The sequence below is a fragment of the Corvus moneduloides genome, chromosome 11, assembly GCF_009650955.1.
Source record: "Corvus moneduloides isolate bCorMon1 chromosome 11, bCorMon1.pri, whole genome shotgun sequence".
Taxonomy (NCBI): domain Eukaryota; kingdom Metazoa; phylum Chordata; class Aves; order Passeriformes; family Corvidae; genus Corvus; species Corvus moneduloides.
Genome location: NC_045486.1, coordinates 11,707,360 through 11,729,872, shown reverse-complemented (window position 1 = coordinate 11,729,872; position 22,513 = coordinate 11,707,360). Strand labels below are relative to the sequence as shown.

Here is a 22,513-nt window from a genome sequence, read left to right as displayed (position 1 = left end):
CAGCTGAATTTTTAAATACAGACAGGTTGTACCTGTGACCCCCTTGGATATGTGTCATAGTAACTTTGAACCATGCCAGGGAAGCTGAGCTGCCCCCACTCCAGCACCTCTGTAGGCTGTAGGTGGAGATTGTCTGAAGGCTGGGCAGCAGTGGTGCAAGAACAAGCTGATATCTCATTGTCCTGTACCTCATCCAACCCTCCCTGCTCCAGCAGAAACACCAGCCAAAAAGAGGGCTCTGGGAAGGCTGAAGAGGCTCAGGGGCTTCGGGAGGAAGGGCAATCAGTGCCCAGCAGCAGGTCTGTGCTCAGGCTGGTCCCTTCCCACAGTTTGATTGTGTGGCCACCTCCCAGCTCAGCACAATGGACAGGCTCAGCCCCTCAAATGGGTGCACATGGGCTGGTGGCCAGGCACTGGAGGCTGTTTCAACACAAGGATTTATGGTTAGCTCAGGGAGGCTTGGAGGGGGTTGTGGCTGGGAGAGAGTGGTCCCTGGAGAGAGCAGCAGACAGATTGTGCAGCCCTGCTGTTTTGGGCCAGCATCTCCTTTTCTTGCCAGTGCTGGAAGGATGCCACAGAGCAGGAAGCATCAGTCAAGCCTGCTCTCTCACACATCCATACTATCCCTCCCTTCCTCCATGCATGCATTAAACCTTCACTGGAATAGGATTCCACCGCTTTATTCATCCCTCGGGCTGCCAATCCAAGTAGCATTTCCCAGCCTGGACCCAAGGGGTTAAGGTGGGTTGTTAGCTTCAAAGCTGGGCTCTTTGGGGATCTGAGCAGTGTGGGTCATGGACGTCCTGGCGGGCAGGTCCCTTCCCTCCATGCTGTGAAGAGCAGATGTGGCGTAAAAACTTCCTTTTGGGGAGGGCATGATTAATCTTTGCTTCTTAGAGGATGACAAATATATTATATTCGCTGACATGCACACGCATTCTCCTCTGCTGACGGGTGACCCCTGTCTTAATGCCAAGCGTGTGAGATCCAGCTCTGTAAACGAAGAGGAGAGCTTTGCAAGCTCATTAATGCTTTGAAGTCGCTCATTAGGAGCAGATTCCTCGGGAGCTGGCAAGCATAACACCCTTTGTGAGCATGACTTCATTTGATATTAATGTGGGTGCTGCAGCTGGAGGCATCCAGGGATGCTGCGCTGTGATTCTGCACACACAGACCAGCACGGCAGATTGCTGTGGCTGTAATGAACAGGGTAAAAAAGGAAAGTTTCTGTCCCCTCTTGTGAGTTTTCCTCCTGGCAACATATGAATAGGTTGACCCAGTCCTCCTCTGAGCAGAGGATGTGCAGTATTCTCCCATGGGATGACTGGGATCTATCTAGTACCTGTAAGTTATCTCTGGAGGCCAGGGTGACCCCCCCAGATTGAGGAGCTCTGTGTCACCCTCTTTTGAGACCTGGAAATATCCCTTTTCAGTGCCTCTCCCTTTCCATCAGCCAATCAGAAGCCCTCCAAGTGGCTCAGCTACCCCAGGGCAAAGCAATGAGCAGTCCCTGGGGAAGTAAGGAGGAAATTGCTCTCACTTTGAAGCAGAACAGGACCAGGACAGCCTGGCTGAGAGTATCTCCAGCAGACAGAATCCTCTGGTGAAAGGGCCTGGCAGGGTTTCTCTATGTGATAACATCTCTGTGTGAAGGTGCTGGCCTGAGAAGATTGAGGGTGGCTAAATTCAGAAACAGAAATTATCAGGTTCCTGTGGCTTAAGGGCTAAGACTTCCTGAACATGGGCACCTGGGGGTTGTGGGTTTGAACCCCATGAGGTTCAATAGTGGTGTTTGGGTTTTTTTCTTTCCCTAGATGATGGAAAAAAAAGCTGTAATTCATCTCAAAGGAAAAATAAAGACCTTCCTGTAGCACTGTCTGTCCCAGCTAAATGTCCTAGTAGAGTACTGTATGCAGGCAGGAGGGGGGTGAGGAGCGAGACCTGGGGTGCAAAGCCAGGGCTGTAATTGTGTGCTGTGGCTGGCTGAGAGCTGCCAGGCTGTCAGAGCTGCTCCCTTCCCCTGAGGACCCAGTGGGGTCAGGAGGGACCTCCCAGAGGTGTCCCTCCTGCTCCAGGGTCCCTGCTGGCATCACCACCAGTGACTGTGGTCCTTGCACAAGGACCTGGGGTGGCACACAGGGCCTGTGCCATCCTTCGTGGCCCATGAGACCTGCTGTCTCCCAAAGAGGTGTTCATCAGTTGCTGGGGACATTAAAGAAAGCAGTGAGGAGGGAATGGTGTCACTGGGCTTCAGAAGTGTCCTGGGCTGGGACCCGAGGGCTCGGTGAGCTGTGAGCTCTCAGGGAGGAGCTGGTGGGCCAGGGGAGAGCCCAGAGCCCACCAGGATGGCCGAGTGGTGAAGGCGTTGGACTTAAGATCCAATGGGCACATGCCCGCGTGGGTTCGAACCCCACTTCTGGTAGGAGCCTCCTTTTCCTCCAGCTCCAAAGTTCCCAGCCCAGCTTTTGGAACATCACTTCAGAGCAGGGACGGGATCTCTGGCCCTGTGCCTGGGGAGCTGAGGCCATTCCATGCTCCAGCGTGAGGACCCTGGTGGGACTGGGCCTCCCTGCCATGCAGGCTGAATGTGCACAGAGATACAAGCCAGTCCCTCTGGCACACAGGCTGCGGATCTCATCTTCCATGCAGGGAGTGCTGCGACCGTCATAGGCTTGAGTCCCACATGCTCCCAAAATAGCAACTTGTTTTTCCTATGGCAGAAATAGAAAAACCTGACTACCCAGAAGGAGGGAAAAAAAAGGTGTTGAGCACTAAATATTTTGGGCAAGTCACAAGGGGAGACCAGTGCGAACAAGTGGGTTCAGGGAGACAGGTTTGGGGTTTGTGGAGACTGTTCCTTTTATCATCTCCTCCCCACGACCCATTGCAGACTCACTCAAAGCAACATTTGGCACTCTCTGAGGGGATTTGGCAGGGTCACAACCCCCTGGAGGAAGCCAGCATGGCAGAAAGGGGTTCCTTGTGCTGCTGATTGGATTTGGGAAATGCATGAGGAGCTGCGAGCTGCTCCTCTGTTGCACGGTGTCACTGTGCTGTGCTCTGTCTTGGGTCAGCGCCTACAAATGCTCACGAGATTTTTGTTCCCTTCCTTGTGTGCATGCATGGGCAGCAGATATTTCCCCCAGTAGAGGGTTAGGCTGCTGGACTCACAGAGATGCTGTCAGGTTTTCATTTGGCTGCTTTGCTTCAGCCCGAGGCCAATCGGAAATGTCCTACTGCTGGGACATGATTTGAAGTGATGGTGTTAATTTGGTTAATTAGGATTCCTGGGTAGTGTGCGCTTCTTGCAAATCAGCTTACCATTGTAGATCACTGCAAAGAGTTATTTGCTGGTGCATGGGGTTATGTATGAATTTATGATTATGATGTAGGACCATTAATTTCATGTTTGTGGCAGATGATACAGCTCAATTAAAAGTTGCACGTTAAAATCTTTGGCTCTCTCTGATACGTGAGAATCAGACAGTGGCCTCCAGGAAGGCTTACAGCACCTGTATGAGTGGCCATATAACAAATGGGGCAGGACCCAGGGGAGAGGACAGGGGAGGAATTATTCTGCTCCTCTCCCATTTGATCAGTGCTGGGAGGGAAATTTTGTGCGTTTCTGCTAGAGTTGGCTTGTTGCAACTAACCTCAGTCATTAAGTGACGTAAAGAATGACAAACACATCTCTGAGATATCCCAGGGGGTGTCAGCAGCACTGTGTGTCAAGTCCTTTGCCTCTGATGGCTTGGAGTCAGACTCCTGTCTAGTTCATGTGTCAAAGGCATTTGGTGGCTTCTGCTGAGTTCAAAGCTGAAATCTCCTCATTTGAGCTTTTCTGTTGATCCATATTCTCACAAAGCTTGTGTTTTTACTGCCCCAGGGGTATGGGTTCTGTGTGCTTCAGATCCCTTGAGGGCGCTTATCCACTTTGCAAAACTATTGGGCAGACAGAGCATCATCTGGGGGCACCAGGAGCTGAATTAACAGCCTTTGTATGGCACAGACCACCAGAGTTATAGGGATGGTTGGGGCCAAATGTTAATATGAGTCAGGACTGAGACCAAATGACAGACCCCAGTAAGAGCCTGGGGCTGCAGGTTTGGGGACTGAAACAGCAATGAGTCCAGTGGCCAGGGCAGGGGAGGGCTGTGGGGACTGATGAGTGAACTGCGTTCTATTAGGCCATTGCTTTCCCCCTTCTCACCCCACATCCTCCAAGGGTCTGACAGAGCTAAAAAAAGAGCAGCTTGTCCAAAAGCCATTTCCATGTATCATATTTATTAAGACAGTTACTGCAGGTTAAATATCAATAGTTTATTGCAAATATACTTATTATAGATTAACTATGCAGTATCCACATCAGTTATGTTGTGGTTAAAAGTAAGCCTCGGTGAAAGGTTTTTAATAATGAATTTGTGTTGAAGTAGTGTATAATAAGTATCTTTAGCAATCTTACTCTCAATTTCACATGACAGCTTTATGTTCAATAAATACCCAGAGATTATTAAAAACATATTTATCAAAGATTAACAGTGATGAAATAGATACAAATCGAAGCTGTTAAGCTCAATACGCATACTAATAATAATCAATTCCTATATTAAACTACAATAATGGCCTAGCCTAATCTAAATGAAATGGGTTTTTTTGGATCTTTGTAAGTCTGTCTTTTGCTGTGTGATCCTGCTTGCAGGTCTCAGATTAGATCCTGGGACATGTGAACATCAAATAAATCAAATACTTAGGTAAAACAAAACAGTCCTGGAATAACGTGGGCTGTTTCAGGAACAGGGAGCCAGATCTTCAAAGGATGTAGGTCAAAGCCAGTCCACAGGCACCAGAGCAGCTAGCCTAGCTTGCCTCCACTCTGTCTCCCTGAGAAATCCCCACACCCAGTCTAACCTACGGCTCATACCACCACCTCCCACCACACCATTTCCAGGCCTGGGGATCTGGAGCAGCAACTCTCCACTTTACAATCACAGATGCACCCACACTGTTTTGGATACTGAAAGCTGCCGCCTGCCTTGCATCCTGTTATTACCTAGCACTTGGAGGCAGAGTGCTAAAATGAGCTAACTGTTTAGGAGATAAACAAAAATGTTATTGTTTCAGTCTTGTAATGCTGCTGTTCTAATTGCTGGCTGCTGAGTATCGAGAGCTGGTACTTGTGCCTCTGCCTGTGCCTCTGCCTGTGCCTCTGCCTCCTCTGCCTACACCTGCCTGCAGGTGCTCTGAGCTCTGCCCCAGATGCTCACTGACTGTGAAAAATGTCATGGGCTGTCTGGGTGCATTGTGGAGTATTGGTGGCCTTTGGACCACAGGAGGATTTAGAAACCCCACAAGGCATCTCCCAGCTGGTCTGGATCCAGTGCCCCACCCCAACATTTGGTGGCGGTTTAATCCTATGTTTGAACTTGCACTTGTGCACCAGTGGAGCTAAGTGCCAAATCCACATGAGGATGCAAATCATAGGAACCTAAATTTGGGGGAAACACTGTGTGTCTGAAACATGAGCTGTGCCATGACACAAAAGAGCTGTGGTGTTGTCCTTATATATTGAGAGGTATCTGTCTCTTGTGATTACAGGATCTCAGAAAACACTCTGAGAGGGATGGACAACTCCCCTACTGCTGCTCAGCAGTATCTCCAGTACAGAGTGATTTTTCCATCACCCAATTGTCTGTTGATTTCTTTTCTTTACGAGTTTGAAAACCAGGCTCAGGCACTGCTTTAAGGGGCGCTACTTCTCCGTGTTAGATGCTATGGAGCAGCTCTGTAGGATCAGGTGTGTGCATGGGGCTGCCAAGGAACTCTTCAAAGGCAGAGCAGAGTCAGGAGATGATGAAGGCAGCTGCACAGCCTTTTGGAGATGGACAGACCTGTTGGAGAGGTGATGGCTGAGAAGAAGTAGGGAGCTTCTGGCCTGTATCAGCCACCTGGTATATGGAGATACCTGTGTTTATGTGTATATCTCTCTCTATAGATCTCCTGGTTTGGGAGTCCCATCTGTGCTTGTGGCACCAGCATATGGTGCAAATGTCTGCTTTGAGGGACGTGTTTGACTCGAAAGATGGCCCATATGACCAGAGAAGACCTTTCTGTGCTTAGCTGGGCAAGGACAGTGCTGGCTCCATTGGATGCTGTGGGGATCCATCATCACATTTTGGCAAGGTCTAGTCTGCATGATGCTTCCAGTGACCATCTGTGTCAGGAGTCCCTGGCTTCACTTTTTGGCCCATCTGTGAGATGTGACCTGAACAGCTTAGAGGCTTTGTTCGTCCCCAGCGCAATCTCCGTGAACATCAGAGCAGTTATTTCTGATTATATCCCAAATGAGTTTGTCCTGCATTTGTTCTCATCCAAACACTCCCAGTGGAGGATGCTGAGCTGCTAGGGGAGAGTTTCACATCTTAGCAGTGGGCTGCAATTACAGAGGTGGCCAGAGAAAAAAGACAAGCAGGCACGCACTGCCTTTAATAGAAGGCAATGATTCTTGTGGGCTCCAGAGTAATATGAGAGATCTGGTTTTAATAAATTAGCAGCCTACAAGTAACAATCTCAAGCAATTAAACACCGGAATGAAGGTGTGCACTATGGATGTATTCTGGAGCCGATAAGGGGGTGGCAAAGACAGTTTTTGAGCAGTGGAGAAGGCAAAAATAGAACAAAAATTCCCCAGAGAGCATAGGAGAGCTCTTCTCCCCCTCTTATTTCTATAGCACATGCATGTGGAAGTCTCATCTTGCTCCCCATCACCCCTGCTTCCTCCACTGGCCCCAGGGATCTGATTTGGAGCCTCCCTGAGCTCATTCAAGTCTCCATCATCATCACCCTTGTGCCTGGTCTCACCCATGTAGGTAAGGAAGTTCCCATAATGAGGAGGGGATGGCTGGTGGGAAACATGGAAAGTAACTGGGAGTAGTGATGAGCTGAGGGGGGGAGCAAACAAATATGAAATAAAACTGTTAAGCTCCTTCTCTTATATTAATAGCCTGTATGGAATACTCTTTGCCATAGAATTCAATTTATTTCCATTTAAAGGCTGTTCTTCTCAATCAATGCTGCTAATAAATAGCTCCTGATGGCCATGACCCCCTGGGCTGAGGGAAGAATTTATCTTCTGAGCCAATTAAAGGAATTGAGCATTCCTTTTAATAATACTATGGGATTTTAATACAAGAAAAACAACCCCACCCACAAACCCAACAGGAGAGGGAAAGAAACCCTCCCCCTGAGCCTTGCAGGAAAGGGTCAGGCAGGCTCTGCCAGGGTTAGGATTAGATGCTTTAACTTGTCTTGTGAAACTGGAAGGTGAAATACAGCATTTCATGTGAAAGCAAAGGAATGTTCTTTTTTTTCCTGGAGTCTTAAAAAAAAGCCCCAGTCAGAAATCAAAAAGCATAATGGCAAATTATGTTCCCTTGTTTACAGAGCTGTAAAAGTCTTGGAGATATTAGTGAGCTCCCCTAGCCTGGTGGGAGAGAAGGACAGGTGGGGTCAGCTGTGATACCTCTTGCATTGCTGTGATGGGCAGGACACCCTTCCCCAAGTGGGGAATTATCTGGGTGCCCTGTGGGCACAAGGGCAGCAGGCCTAGGGAAGTAGAGCCTTTCACCTCAGGCACTTCCACACTCACAGGGGTAAGACAGGGCTGGCCTCTCCATAGCTTTTTCTGAGGCTCACGTCACCTTTTTTAATGGCAAAAATCCTCACTGATACATATCCTCTCGTGGGATGATCCCATGAGACACGTGGGTTCCCACAGCTGGTATCGGAGCCAACGCTCGGTCAGGAGAGCGTTTGTGCCTTGTAAGACAGACAGGTGTGAAGCAGGTGGCAAGGGAAGCAGAACAGACACCTATTGAGTTTTCACAAAGCCACATAACCCCAAATGGCAGTGGGTCTTCTCCACTCCATCACTCTCCTGTCAATGAAATCTCATGACTCCTGTTGGCATCGGATGAGAGCATCTGTCAACCACACAAGTCTCCTTCGAGCACTCCTGTGCTGTAGGGAGGTCTCTTATCTCCATTTTACAGATGGCAAGCAGAGGCACAGAGAGGTTAATTGACTTGCCCAAAGTCAGCACAGGAGGTCTATAAGTGACACCAGGTCCCTTGAATCCCTGTCCTCTGGCTTAATCATAACACCATCCATCTTCATCTTCTTCCCCCTCAGGATTCCCCAGCATCTGTGCTAGCTTAGGCACTCGTGTTCGCAAACTGCAGGTGGAGACAGAGCTGGGAGATGAGCATTTCCAGCAATGGTTTCTCAACCCCATGTCCCAACAGAGCATCAATTTTGACCTTGAGAGCTTAGGGTTTTTTAAACTCTGCTTTGGGAACTGTGAGATAAATGTGCTTGAGTGTTTGCTCTTTGGGGAAGCATTTCAGAGATTCTAAAGCAAAAGGACATTGCATCACTGCTTTGATAGAGAAAGGAGCTCTTTCCTGGGTTTTAATGAACCCTCCACATCAAAATGGTAAACAGATTGAACCCACAGGTTCAAACAAACAGTGACCTTTATTTTCAAGTGATCACCTCGTAATAGATCCCTGCTGGACTTTGGAGATTTGTCCTTGACAGCCATTCCCCATCTGTTTGAGCAGGTCTGTTCATGCTGGGCCATTGAGAAATGTGGCAGGGCGTGAACATTTCCATCACAATGTCTCTTGTTTCAGAAGTGTGAGTGGAAGAGGTGGAGAGCCCCAGTGAGCCATTCAGGAACATGGAGCACGTGCTAAGTTCCCTCAGAGACTGGGAAGGAGATCACAACTCTAAGTCTGCCTCTTTCAATTTGCATGCTTTCTGCAATATCCCTGTTCTTTTCTCTCACTTTCATTTTTTATTAATTACCCAGTGACAATTTTTCCCAGAAGACTCTATTTTTCCATTAATTATTAGGAAGACTACAGGGGAAACATTGAGCTGTTGGAGAGCTCACTTTAGGAACCTCAGGTGGGAGCATTTCCTAATGCCTACATGTGTATCTTTTTGTCATTCTCCTTGCACAGGAGGCTAAATGACCTGCCTGGGATGCACAACAACTTTTTTTATTGCAGCATGGCACGCTGAGCAAGGAAACTTTATTTAAGTGCTGGTTTGTTGGCCCTGGAGAACAACATACTGCTTGGGCAGAATTGATCAGTGTGCCCTGTGTATGATTTATTATCATGTCCTGTGTGCAGGAGAATTCACAGACAGAAACCAGTGTCAGTGTAAGACTGTGCTGCACTTGCATCGCTGTTTTCCTCAGCTGAAGGCATAGATATGGTAAGAGAAGGATTAATGCTGGGCTGAAATCTCAGGTCCAAGTGGTGACTGTTCCCAGTGCAGATGAATAATGAAGATGGAGGAAGAACATCTGCTTTTTCTCTCCGCCTAAAGCCACGGCTTTTATATTTGTACCTTCTACAGTCCCCATAGTATACTGAGATTCATGGGAATGTCTTGAGAGAAAGCCAGGAAGCTCAGTGTTAAAACTGGAAACTCCTTGGTGTGGCACATCTGAGCACCATAGGCATTCAGCTTCTGTTTGACAGAATAGAAGCTGATATTTTCATGATGATGATGTGAGAACCTGCTCCTGCTGATTAATGGAGGTTACTGAATACTGCTATTTCTAGGGTATCTCATATTTAAGTACTTCTGTATAATTAGAAGAGTGTTCTCCATACATGAACAAGCTTTGGAACAAGCCAAGAGGAGCCTGAATTTCCTTCAGAACAATCCAACAAGACTTGCAGCATCCTACATATACTTGTAGGAGATTTTGGTGAACACAACCTTAAAGATGTGTGGGGACATGGAGCAGAGCTCAGCATCACCTGCTCCCTTCAGAAACGGAAAGAAAATGTGTGCAAACATAATGGGTTTCTGGGCTTTAATTTAAGGACTTTAGGTCGCATTCATGGCTGGTGCCAGCCTTCCCATGCTAGCTCTGTCCTCTGGTCCACTCTTGACTTTGTACACAGGACATCCCTGCTCAAACCCATAGTGCATCCACAAGGGCTCCTCCTGGAGGGCTCTGCTCAGGCTTTGCACAGCGGTAGCGCTTTATCACACGTCAGCTCCCATGCTGTTTTACAACATTGTTTCTATGGTTACCCACCACCCTCCACAACCCACGGAGCCCGGAAAGAGGCAGGATTACATTCCACAGCAGCAGGACCTGTCATGTACAGTGACGGGCACAATACCTGATGAGGTGCTAACCCATAGCCAGGTCCTGGTTGTGAGGCTGCTGCCTTGGGAGTCGTTCCTTGTGCTGGGAAGCACTGAGGGTCAGAGTCAGAGGTGGGCGAAGGGAGGACACCTTGTCAAGCCTCGGGTAATTGTCATGCTGCTCTCAACCACCCAGCTCCTCACCTTTGTGCCAACAACCAGCTGGGATCTGGCACTTGCTGGAGGTCATTGTAAGGGTGGGATGGGGAGGAGTGATTGCAGCAGTAGGAGGTTTTTTGCTAAGAAACATCCCATAATGGCTAACATGGACCTTTTTGGCCAAAAAGGTTTTCTGGAATGAATTTACAAGCATGGCATGTAATTGGATTTGGCCTGTAAAAGCTTTTTCTTCACAGAATAATGGGTTGAATGCATTTCTATTTCATGATCTGGCATAGCTTGTTTTAATGGTGCTTGTGTGGGATATTCTAAGATATTTTTACAGAAGGACCAAGGATTTGATGTGGATAACATGACCACTACGGAGAATGAAATTTGGTGAGAATAATTATTTGACAGAACTCTTTACAGTGCTTAGCTGTCTGTCTAGTTGGACCAGATCATGCCCACAAATCCGTTACTGTAATGTGATATTTGCTTTCTGGTAAACTTGCCAAATATGTGTATGTGCAAGAATGGTATCCAAAAGAGTTGAAACAACTCACAAAAAGAAGAGATTTGGAAGGTCTCAAAGTGAAGATGATTAAAATCTTATTCCCTTGGGGAGAAAAGTGTATTTATTGTAAAAATAATTTTAAGAAATCAGGTTCCTTCTACCAAAAATTATTCATCCTAAACCATAAGCTGTTTTCAGGGGGCCCCTTTCCCCTCCAACTTTATCAGCAATTAACAGTTTTGACAAGTTATTGTAAGGTAAGGCATGGGGGTCCTTGAAGTGCTCGGGGATGACAAACTGGAGATCAATTTGAACCAGTATATTATTGCAAATAAAATTGTCTGCTTACACGGAGGCAAATTGTGCCATGGGAAAGAAACAGCTCTTCCCTATTCGGTTCTGATTTGTCCTTGAAACAAATCACATTCTTGGTCCTGGCCACCATGACAGATAACAGGACCTGGGAGGAAGATAAAAGAAGTGCAACCAGACCACCCTTCTGCCTTCTGATCATTGAATGATCAGATGTTTGGGAAAAATGATTTATGTGGGAAGGCTCAAACCACTAAACGAGGCTACGAGATGACAATGTGTAGTTCTGCATGTGGAAAAAAAAGGCCTAAAAATATCTGAAGGGTGTAAACATGACTGAGAGAGCTGTGGTATCAAAGGGACAGCGCCGAGTACAGGGCTCAGAGCTGGCAGCTTTCCTTGCTGTTCAGAGCAGCGGAAGGGAGATAACTGAGAGGCAGAGCATCATCATCAGATACTTCACTTCAGCCTGTCCCTGTGTGACTTGATTTGTCATGTTCTACTCCAGCCCTGTGGCTGGCATCAGGGCGTGTCCCACTGAAATACTGCCTGGACACAAAACAAAGCAACAAAATATTTTCCACTCCTCTTAAACCTGGTGACTCCCAACACCACGGGGCAAAACCCATCCTGCTGAAATCAAAAAATCTTTCTCTATTGGGCTGTAAAAGCTGCTCTCATGTGCCAAATGTCATCTGTCCTTTTAGCCTCTCCCTTTCTTTTGAAATAATCATACAACATACGGATTATCACTACCAGACCCCAAGTCTTTAAAGAAATAGTTGTATATTTGCTATGGCTCTTTTTAGATGTATGGTTGGATTCTCAGTGGATGGGAAGACGTGCTGATTCATGGCAGCTGAACACACAGCCTCTTGTGTTTTGCCTTGTCTTATCTCACTGAACTTTCCAAGGATCTAAATTAATGCAAGGGAAATACGACCTTGCCTCAGTGAATTGTTGTGAAGGCTAATGTGCTGAGCGATTTATGGGCAAAGAGGGTTTTTTTTTTCCTCTTTCTTTAATAAAAAGTGCTTTCATTCAGCAGCTTTGATGGAAAGCCTGCAAGGACCCATGATAAGTATGTAACCGGAACAGACTCATATTGGCTATCACTGTTACAAATCTATTAATCCCACACATTAGAGCATGTGCTGGACCTGATGAGCTACACTAGTGGGAACAGGAGTAATTCTGTGGAATAGATGTAGCTTGCAAATCTTTTAGACTGTTATCCAATTCCTTTTCTTTCAGTTTAATTAGGATATAAAACATGGCCTGAAGAGCTTGCACGAGTGGAGGGAACTCCATGTGAAGGACAGGGAACCAGCTGCGGGGGATTCCCAGCTGCTCTGGTGCTGAGCCTGGTGGCTTTTGCCTTCAAGTTGGTTTTGCTGCTCTGCCAAGGACTGATGAAGGCAACGTCTCTTGAAGCATTGCAGGAGGACAGAGCTGCTCATGGATGGTTCACACAAGGTGGGTTGGCCTTGGATTTTCTCACCTCCCTTCCCTGCACTGCCAACACCGAGTGTGCTGGGAGATGCTGGGCGGTCTCCCAGCTGCCAGAGCTGCTCTGCTGCCGGGACATGCAGCACCCGCTGGGGCTGAGCCAGGGCCCAGCAGAGCTCCTGATGCGAGGCAGGGGCTGCCAACAGCTCCCTAACAGGGTAACACGGTGACAGCAGACAGCAGCAACGAGGCAAATCAGATGGTGGTTCTTTTCCAACCACATATGCACAGCACCTATAATGAGCAGAGACGAGCCCCTGAGACATGTGATGCTGCTGATGAATTAATATCAAATCAAACCATACACTTTAAAGACAAGAGCATCCAGCCCTTCTCATAACTGATGCAGGACATGTTTCATCCAGAGCATATCTGCTATCATTGGCGCACTTTCTGTTCTTGAATTCATCTGTTCTGTACATTTGGGGACTGGCATGATTAGCATTTGGCTTTGTAGAATTCAGAACCTAATTCCTATGAGTTTTCATGTCTTCCTTTTCCTTGTTTTGATTCTCGTTTGTCCGTTTGTTAGTTTGTTTATCAACATATTTCCTGTTTGAAACAAAAATAGCAGAGATGGGCACTTGCTTTCCTCCTGGACAGATTCCTTTGTATACTGATTTATTTCATTTTTTAAAGATGGACACCTGGTTTCCTTATAAATGAGTGTTGGCAGGCTGGGAGTTGTCTGAAGCTTGGGGGGAGGAGGGGGAAAAGGAGAAATGCATCTGTTTAGAACAAATGCAACACTGAAGGAAAGCTTTATAATATCATTCAAGATGGGCCTGATTGTCTGATTCTTTAAACATATGGTATGCTCCTATATATATTATGCATGAAAAGTAGCTGCATGCACATAGCAGTCATTCTGCAATGCTTTACACAGAGTCTGCCAAATCCTGAACTTCTTATTCAAACCCAGGTCTCGGTGAAGACAATGAGCTTTTATCTGAGCCTCACTGCGTTTGGCATGCTCCATCCCTTCTCCCTTAATTTAATCTCAACTGGAAGAGGATTTCAACATTTCATCCTTTGGCACTGAGTGCCGACCTTCCTGCTCCCCAGGGCATGCAAAGTTGGAGCTGGAAGGGTGTGGTGGTGTGGTAGTGAGAGAAGTGCCACTGGGAAGGAAGAAGAAGCCTCATGTGAGCGTGGTTAGCAGGCTCTGAGGCAGTGCTGACACACCTGCGTGTGTTCCTTGGCTCATGCCCACGTGCACACGGCACAGACTGCCTTTGTCTGGGATCTCTAAGGCAGTTTTCCAGATCCGCCTGGGCGGGGCAGGCACTGGGATAGACCAGGGTAAGAGCTGAGGAGAAGCTGTAGCAAGTCCTGTGGTTTCAGTCCTGCTCTGACACAGACCTTTCCCTCCTACTTAGCCTCAGCCTGGCTGAGCTTTCCTTTGTGGGGTGGAAGGCTGCTGTTCTGGGGGAAACTTCACACCATCTTTGCACTGCTGGGTTTGCAAGAAATTGAACCAGGGAGGGATATTGCAGTTATTGCATGTATTTCTTGGCTACCGTCAGTGCTGTGCTTGGCCCTGTAAGGGATCGTTTCTTCTTTTTGGGGGGGGGAGGGAGTGGAACATCTCCTTTTTCTTTTTTTAAAGTCATTTTAAGGACTGAGAAGAGGGGAAGAAGGGGTTGGTTTTACCACGAAGCTCAGTATCATCATGTGTTTCCTTGCTGTGTTGAAGTGTTTGCCCTTTAGTGGAGGTGACAGACCAGAGGAGCTGACTGGCAAGTGCCGATTTTATGGCTTCATATTTCTTGTGCGTCTGTAAGTGGTGGCACTCCCAAAAAGCAAAGGGTGAACTTTTCCAGAAGAAGAAAAGCAAAGATGCTTCAAATTGCTGGCTTCACCTGTAGTTGAAGCAGAGCCTCCTGTTGCACAGCAAGATGTCATCATCCTGTCAAGATAGCTCCTGAAGGCCTGAGGCATCCAGAAATTATTGTGGAGGGTTTTGCAAGAGTCCCTCTGCCATTAGCTCTGCAACAGAAAATTTGCAGGAGTATGTTGTCTTTGGCAGGTGTAATTATGCCTAATGCAGTGTCAAAACTTCACAGTTTTGAAGAACTTACTGTCAGTCTTAACCCTGCCCACCCACAGCTCCATCAGAGAGGGTCTGAAAAAGGTCAATACATCTTCTAAGCTGGCAGTAGTTGGAAGCCTGCAGGAATTGTAGGAATTTAATTAGAGAGATTATCCTTCCCCTTTTTTCATTTTTAACACTGCACAAGAAAATCTGTTTTTTTCTGTCTTTGAATTCCATTTTCTTCTCCGTCCCAAATGTTACTGAAATCTCCTGGGCTCCATCATTTGAGGAATTCCTGTCCTCTTCTTCCTGCCAATACACTCTGTGGCCCTGCTGCACTGTCACCAAAATCCTATGCAATTAGACCCCAAAGGATGATTCAAATTCAGATTTAATCTTGGGCAAAGAGAAGCCTTTAGATCAAACATCCCCACTACTGTGCAAAGCAAAGACTCTGAATGCACCACCATGTAACGATCATTAGAGGAGCCGAAGATCTGAAATTTAACACTCACGTAGATGAGTGATGGATAAACATCACGTTCCTAAAAAAGGACTTTCTCAGGCTCTTTAATCCATCCAGAATTTAACAACTGGGTGCTGACTGAGGCACAGCTTGATTGGGGAGAGATGAAGGGACAGAGAGAAAGCTTAACACAGAGCCAGCTCAAAGAAAACGCCTTTAATGCTGCTGATCTCAGAAGCTTTGAAGAAGGAGTCCTCGTGTCCTCGGTGGTTCTCTGTGGCAACTTTTTGGCATTAAAGTTTGTGTGAGAGAATTATGAGGTTCCCATTATCACATATGGAGATGTGATCCATTGTGCTGGTTCCCACGGTGTGGAGATTTAACATTCACCACACTTTGTCCTGCAGATATACTGTGATGTGTCCTTTACAAGCTGCAGCTGACTACATTGAAATCTTGACTGACATTTCTTATCTGATGGGAGCTGCTTTTCCACTGGCTGCTCTTCAGAGTGATAAATGTCAGGAGTTTGGGAGTTTGCTTGTATCTAGGCTCTCTATCGGAGACTTTGGGCAGGTAATTATCCTGAGACCATGGAACTTTGTCATGAAATCCACTGCCATGCTCATATGGGGAATGAGTCAGCCAGGGGTCATGGATTTGGTGTATCCAGGAACTGGGAAGCATCCAAAAAGATAAGGAGAGAAGGATAGAATCTGAGCAAAGATTTTCCCCAACCAAAGATGAAAGTAGATGTTTTCTGACATTGTGGGGTTGTCTGTCTTGATCATCTGGGAAGGCCATGAGTTAGGATTGACCCAGTAGCCTCCCAATTTGAGGCTTCAGTCAACCAAGCAAAGCAACTAACCCCTGCAGGCTGGTGTCACAGCTGGAGCAGAGAGATAAACCTCCTACGTGAGGGCACCGGTAAAGAAAGCAGAGATCTATGGCAGTCAGTGGGCTCCAAACAGAAAACTTTCTTCCCCTATAAATCCTAAACACATTTTGTCCTGGTGGAAGGTGCAAGGAGGAAACATCTAGAGACATGAAAGTTTCTTGTGTCCCTTCCTTTTCCTGTGTCTTGCTTTTTTTCCCAGGTCCACTTTGTTCTTCAGTTTCAGTATTTATCACCTGGAAGCTGAAAACAGGATTCAGTGCAGTCCAGGACCCTTTTAGTATAGCATTTCTCAGTGCTCACGAGGACCGAGAAATTAGGGTTGATATTTATTGGAGGAAGGAAGAGATGGGTGGCAGCTTGCTTATTTTTCTCTTTTCCCAGTGCCAGGATGTTCACACCAGTGTGGCTGGAACAAGTACAGTCTCCAGCTGGAATTAATGTCAATCATTTTTTCCCTGAAAAAGCAGCACAACCAATCTCAGCGAGCTCTTTACATCTCCCTACACCACAGAAGGAGGTAAGAGAAGTGTTTTCATTCCAGACAGGTATGGTGACTGGTGAGGCAACTGTGAGAGGCTGCCTGGCTCTGGCTGATGCTGTCAGCAAAGCCTGGAACAGGTGAGCTGGGATGGCTGTGGGGTGGCACTAGAGGATGGAGAGGCTGTCACAGTGTTCCCCACCACCCTGGAGCCAGGTGCAATTTGCTTCCCTTTGGGCACCACAGCTCTGCTGTGGGCTGTAGCTGTGATTAAAACACCCACCGCTGCTGTCCTCCCTTCCTCGCTCCACTGACCCTGTGGCTGGTGGGTCAGTGCAGCCGATGCCCTGCCTGCCCATTCCCCAGGAGTTATGGAACATGCTAAGGGAAACTGCCTTCCCCTTCCCCTTCCCTTTCCCCTTCCCCTTCCCCACCTGATAGCTGGGACAGTATTTTTGTCAGTGCTCGCTGCCCTGTACCTGGCTCCAGGTTCCCTGGTCAGCTCAACCAGTTTGGAGGGACAGGGTGAGGAATGCTGGCCCCTTGTTGAAATACATGACTCAGTTCATTTAGGTGCTTGAGGGTAACAGTTGCTTCATCTGGTTGGCTTTTTTTTTCTCTTGTTTGTGCCTTTGTTTGCTTCCCCCTCCTTTCCCCTTAACATACCCTTTGAGCTGCTCTTTAATTGAAGTAAACGGAGCAGCTGCTATGGTGTGTGCTGTTTTTCCCATTTTCCCCCGTGAGTCACACATTTCCTTCCTTAATGTCTCTATCTTCAGTCGGTCTGTACTAATGAGGCCCCACATCTCAGCTGTTGAATGCTCAAGCTCATCTGCCTGGAATTTTCTAACTCATTTCAATTCATTTCCCACTTTCCCCTCTCATCCCTGCTGTCTTTCTCCCATTCCCATCCTACTCTCTTTATCTCCTCTCCCTGACTTTGACTCTTCTCCCACTCCTCCCTCCATGTGTCCCACCAGCCTGCCTGCAGCCCCCTCGCTGCCTGCTGCCCTCCCAGAGGGAGATGAGACCCGAGCATCATTGCAGATGCAGGATGCATGTGCTGGGAAGGTACAGCAGGGAGTGGGCAGCACTGCCACGGATGCCAGGGCAAGGAGAGGCACAACAGCTCTCTCTGCTGCAAGGGTGCTGGAGAAACCCCTCCTGGGGTTGTGGGAGTTAGGAAACACTAGGAATGGGCATTGTCCTTTTTGTCCCTCCTTGCTCCACAGGGGGAAGAAATAAGGGTGCGCAGTCCCATGCCAGAGATCCGCTGGGAAAGCTGCCCCTTGGCTCTGTGCCTTGCGTGGGTGTCAACTCAAAGCACTCAAGTGAGGAGCAAGCAAGAGCAGTGGCAACATCTCCGCCCTGCTTTGCTCATGAAGGTCATTCTTCGCACAGTTTTAGCTGCTCTGAGGAACGAACAGTACTGTGGGGGGCAGGAAGGTATTAGCTGGTGTGCCCTGCATGCCCTGGAGGCCCGAGGCACAGAGATGTGAACCGAGAGGCTCTGTCCTTAACAAAGTCAGGAATGTCCCAAGGCACCACTGCTTGGTGCTCACTTTCACTGAAATGAAGGTGTGTGCTGATGTCCGCTGAGCGGGGTGACAGTGCTAGTCCTGCTTGGTTTTTTTTCCTCATTATAACTCTTTCTTGTGGGTTTTGTTGGGCAACTCTGACTTAAACACTGAGCCCCGCTGTTCTCTGTTGCATTTATATCCTTACTCTTGCAGAAGACAGGGACTGGTCTTTCTTCTCTTAAGTAGGTGTGGCACTGAGGCACAAAGAAGCAAGGACCCGATTTAAAATTTAGGCTCAGAGCTTATCACCTGTGAAACATCAGCAGCCCTTGCCTAGTGGAGCCTTGGACACATCAGCACTGCAGTCTCAGCAATGTCAAGGAAGCCAGAGAGACCCACAGGAGTCTCAGGTTCTGAAAGCAGTCCCCACTGCAAACCCCGTTATCACAACTGCATCAGACCCCTTCTTGGCTTTTGCTCTTTTCTCTCCTCCACTGGGAGCAGCTGTCTTTCCATTTTAGGAATATGAAGAACTGAGTCCTTGAGATTTAACTGCAGGAATATGATTTCAGACCTTGAGCTTTGCAGGTTAATTCCATCCTTACCAACAAACATCTGAGTCCCCCAAAAGAAAAATCAGGATTAAGATAATTTTAGAGCCATAATAGAGTAAATAAATGCAAATCTATGCCAAGAAGAAAAAAACCACCTTGATGGAGATCAGACACTGGCTTGAGTGCTCCTGGGGGAACCAGCGGAAGAAGCCAGAGTTGTGAGCACTGGATGGCTGGAGGAATTTTGATCTTGCTTCAAATTTTGTTTATGCTGTTTTGCTTTAAAATGCAGGTTCAAAGGAAAAAAAACAAACCATGACAAAACAAAACACGCCAGTGCTTTCCTCTTTGGCTTCAGGGCCTCCTGTTGAGGTTCCCTCATCACTATAGAGATAATATTGCTTGTTAGGCCTAAGACTAGCAGTTGGAATTCAAGTGGAAAAAAGACCTAAACAAACCCATTATAAATCCCCAATTACTTTCAAACTGTCAGGCTTATTAAAAAATGTAAATATCCTTCTCATTCTTGCAGAGTGTATAAAAATGCATGAAACTAAAACTCAGCTGAGCTGAAAGGAGTTGATTTCTCAAATAACTTTGCTGGGAAAATGGCAGAAGTTTCTCTTGTATGGCAGAGGGAGGAAAAAATACACCTGCCTGAGCCGTTGGTCCCAATCATCCCTACTGTTGGTGTGCTGCTGGTGCTACCCTGCCTTAGATCACTGGTTTAATAAAAATTTTTGGGCTGTTTTTCAGGTATTTTCAAGAAATGGTCATGCAGATCCAACAGAGGAAATTTCTGCCAGCTGATAATTACTGGACCCCACCTGCACGTGGCTGAAAGTCCCAGTTTTCAGTATTTACTGCTCACCTCAATGGAACTGTTGGTCTGTTAATGTTTTTCTGCTTTTTCTCTCTTCCCTTTTCTGAAAATGAGGAGGGCATTTCTCTTGTTCTCAAATTTGGTCTTGCTCTAACTGCACAGGAGTTTCTCATGATTCTGTCTTTAGTGCAAAGCCTTTCTTACCATGACCTACACCTGGATTCAACCAGGACTTGCTCTGGAGGCTGGGATTTCCCAGCAGTGCAGCAGAGCTGGTGCTAACCCTGCAAAATGGTGAGGTTGCTTCTGGAGGGAACCAGACTTCCTCTCATTTTCCTCAGCATGAGTTACTTTGAAGACTTCTTTCCCCACTGCTATCCTAGCCACAGTTAACCATGACAGTTTTCAGGAGAGGATGTTATCAGATAAAGGAAGCCTGCCTCTGTTAGGCAGAGTCAAGTGTCATTATTCTGGTGGTATGAAGTGGTGGCCAGTGCTGTTCAGTGCTGGCTGCAAACTGGGGGAAAAGAGCAATATTTCTTCCATTGGACTCAAAGCCAAACATCTGTGACATTGACAGAAGGGTAAAATGCTCCCTGGGGAGCCCTGAAACGCAAACTGGTGTGTCATAGATGTAGGACATGGGCAGTGGAGTGGGATCTTGGTATGCACCATGGCACTGGTAGTAGTTGGGGAAGGGAAAAGAAAGGCAGCCCTTCAAAGGAAGATAAGAAATTTAAACATCCCATTATGACATTGCTATGTGCATACCAATACGTGATACAGGATTGCCATATTTTATCCAATAACCTGCATATATCTCAGAGGTGTATATATTAAAAGAGGAAATGGTTAGCTGTTTAATTAAGGAAGCAAAATTGAAGTGATAACATAAAAAAGGAGCGTAATTGCTATTCTGATCAATCATCAGCCAGGACTAGCTTAAAATGCAGCTACTTTAAAAGCTCACTAGAGACTTCACAGGGACTGCTGAACTTGGCACTTCTGCCAGTTCTCTCTGGAAAAAGCCAGATAGTGGAATCCCCCTTTTCCACCCATTTGCAGGTGCTTTGGCACTAGTTATATTTTTTGTTTGGATGCTTCTGAGAATCCATGATTTTAATTTCTGAGCATTTGAAGGCATCCCCAGAGCCTTGGCAGCAGCATTTTCATGGTGGGGGGTGGGGAGGGGGGAATTCTTGTTTCAGGGAAAAGCGTTGTGGAAGAGGCGAAGGCAAAGCCTGGCCTCCCCCTGCAGTTCTGCTCCACATTGCCTCAAGTGCCTGCAGTCAGTTCCTGATGTGGAGCTGTTTGTAATATCCCAGCAAACGCCCTCTCAGCCTGGCAATCCTGCAGGGACCTGCCATCACCTCTGGCCTGACTGAGCATCTGAGTGCTTTTCCGCCTCGAGACTTCGGACAATGTGTTTCCAGAGCAAAAGGACAACAAGAGTTGACTCTGTATTAATGCCAGACTTTAAATGTTTTGACTATAAAACTGAAACACCATTACCTATTCCCTGCAGAGCTCCACTCTCTCTCTCTCTCTCTCCTTGCCTTCTCCTCTCCACACTGTAGCCCTTTATATGTCTCAGGCATTAATCCCTCGCTGCCGGGTTGTGTAAATTAAAGAATAATAGAGCTGCAGAGGCATAAGCTCGCAATGATGGGGAATGTGTTTGTATGCTAAGAAGCAATTTCAGTGAAAATTAACTCAATTTCATCTGAAATAGTGAAGACCGGCATAAGCTGGCAGATCCCCGAGGATGGTAAAATTACTTTGTCAAAGCTCTGCTTGCTTAAATTAACCAAGCAAGCACTCCAGGTTATTGGCAAGATGCAGCTAGTAACTAGGTTTTAATAAACAAAAATAGCTTTTTGGATAAATAAGAAAAGTGCAAAGCATCTTATGTATTCTGGTGATGTGTTCATCTGTGTGTCCTCAGCAGCAAGACCTTCACATTCCTTCAGGAGCTTTCTTTAAGTCTCCGTGTCTGGCTGGTCTGTCTTCAGAGCCTCTGCAAACAAGTATCAATCAGAAAATGCTTTTGGAGATGATCTTGGATAAGTCTTTTCCCAGCAACTAACAGACTCAATGGCTCAGTCTGCAATACCAAAGTGAGGTAACAGCAACAGTTTCTAGAGGCATTTTATTTTCAAACCAGAAGATGACTGTTACTGGGTTTATGACTGTTAAATTGCCCAAAATAAGATGTGGTGTCATAAACAAGAATTGCTCTACGCTGTCACTGATACAGCAGATTTCCAGATGAATACATTGCTGCCAAAGGCCAGGTCAGGGTGTGAGCTTTCTCCTCGAGCTGGGGGCTCAGGTCTATGGGAAGTGGAAATTTCATCATGACAGCAAGAGTGGCTCAAGGACCAGCTCAGAGGGTGAATCAGTTGAGAATTTGCTGGTTTGTAGAGTTTATTTTTGTTGATTTTTTTGGTAGTTTTTTTGTTTGTTTGTATTGCTATTAATTGCACGTCTGAGGACTCTGTTCCGCAAACAGGCTTTGCTGCTGGAGGTTGTGATGTTTAGGAAGATCACCTTCTGAAAATGCTTATTCTTTTGCCTCTTAGTCCACCCCTCTCAGGAAAGAAGATTGTTTCTTTTGGATCCCATTCCTCCAGGTATTGTGATTTTGGTTTTGGTCCTAATATTAATTAGAAATGTCATTAATTGGACAGAAGGATAAAGAGCTTAGGAACCTCTCCATTGGAGGAGAATATGGAAAAGCTTCTCAGAATTGCAAAAATACATAATCTCCATTGATTCTCTCTCTCCAAATGAAGTAATCAGTATTCAAAGAGCACTCCATATTTAAAGTCTTTGGGCATGTGTCATCAGTACCCTCATCAGAAGCATGGATTGTTTCTTCTTGCTTAGCCAAGTCATGAATTCTGGCAGTAGGAGCTACTTGCATTCCTGTCTCCAGGACCCCAGTAAATGGGACCATTAATGGTTTATCCAAGGAGAGTTGCAGAAGGATCAAACCAGTCAAACAGGAACATGAGGTGGAACCCAAGTATACAGAGGCTGCAGCTCCCTGGTTGGTTGTTAACTCCC

General features: G+C 46.7%; 1 long non-coding RNA gene and 1 other non-coding gene across 2 annotated transcripts in view; both read left to right on the top strand.

Annotated features, from left to right (window-relative positions):
- Window positions 1-22,513, top strand: part of LOC116449565 — a 38,909-nt gene that overhangs the window by 8,982 nt on the left and 7,414 nt on the right. Inside the window, exons 6-9 of the long non-coding RNA XR_004242440.1 lie at window positions 12,416-12,637; window positions 19,378-19,508; window positions 21,390-21,566; window positions 21,957-22,077. This is a non-coding gene — a long non-coding RNA (uncharacterized LOC116449565). The remainder of the gene's footprint in view (window positions 1-12,415; window positions 12,638-19,377; window positions 19,509-21,389; window positions 21,567-21,956; window positions 22,078-22,513) is intronic.
- Window positions 2,340-2,422, top strand: TRNAL-UAA. Its single transcript has one exon. It is a non-coding gene; the product is annotated as a tRNA-Leu (tRNA).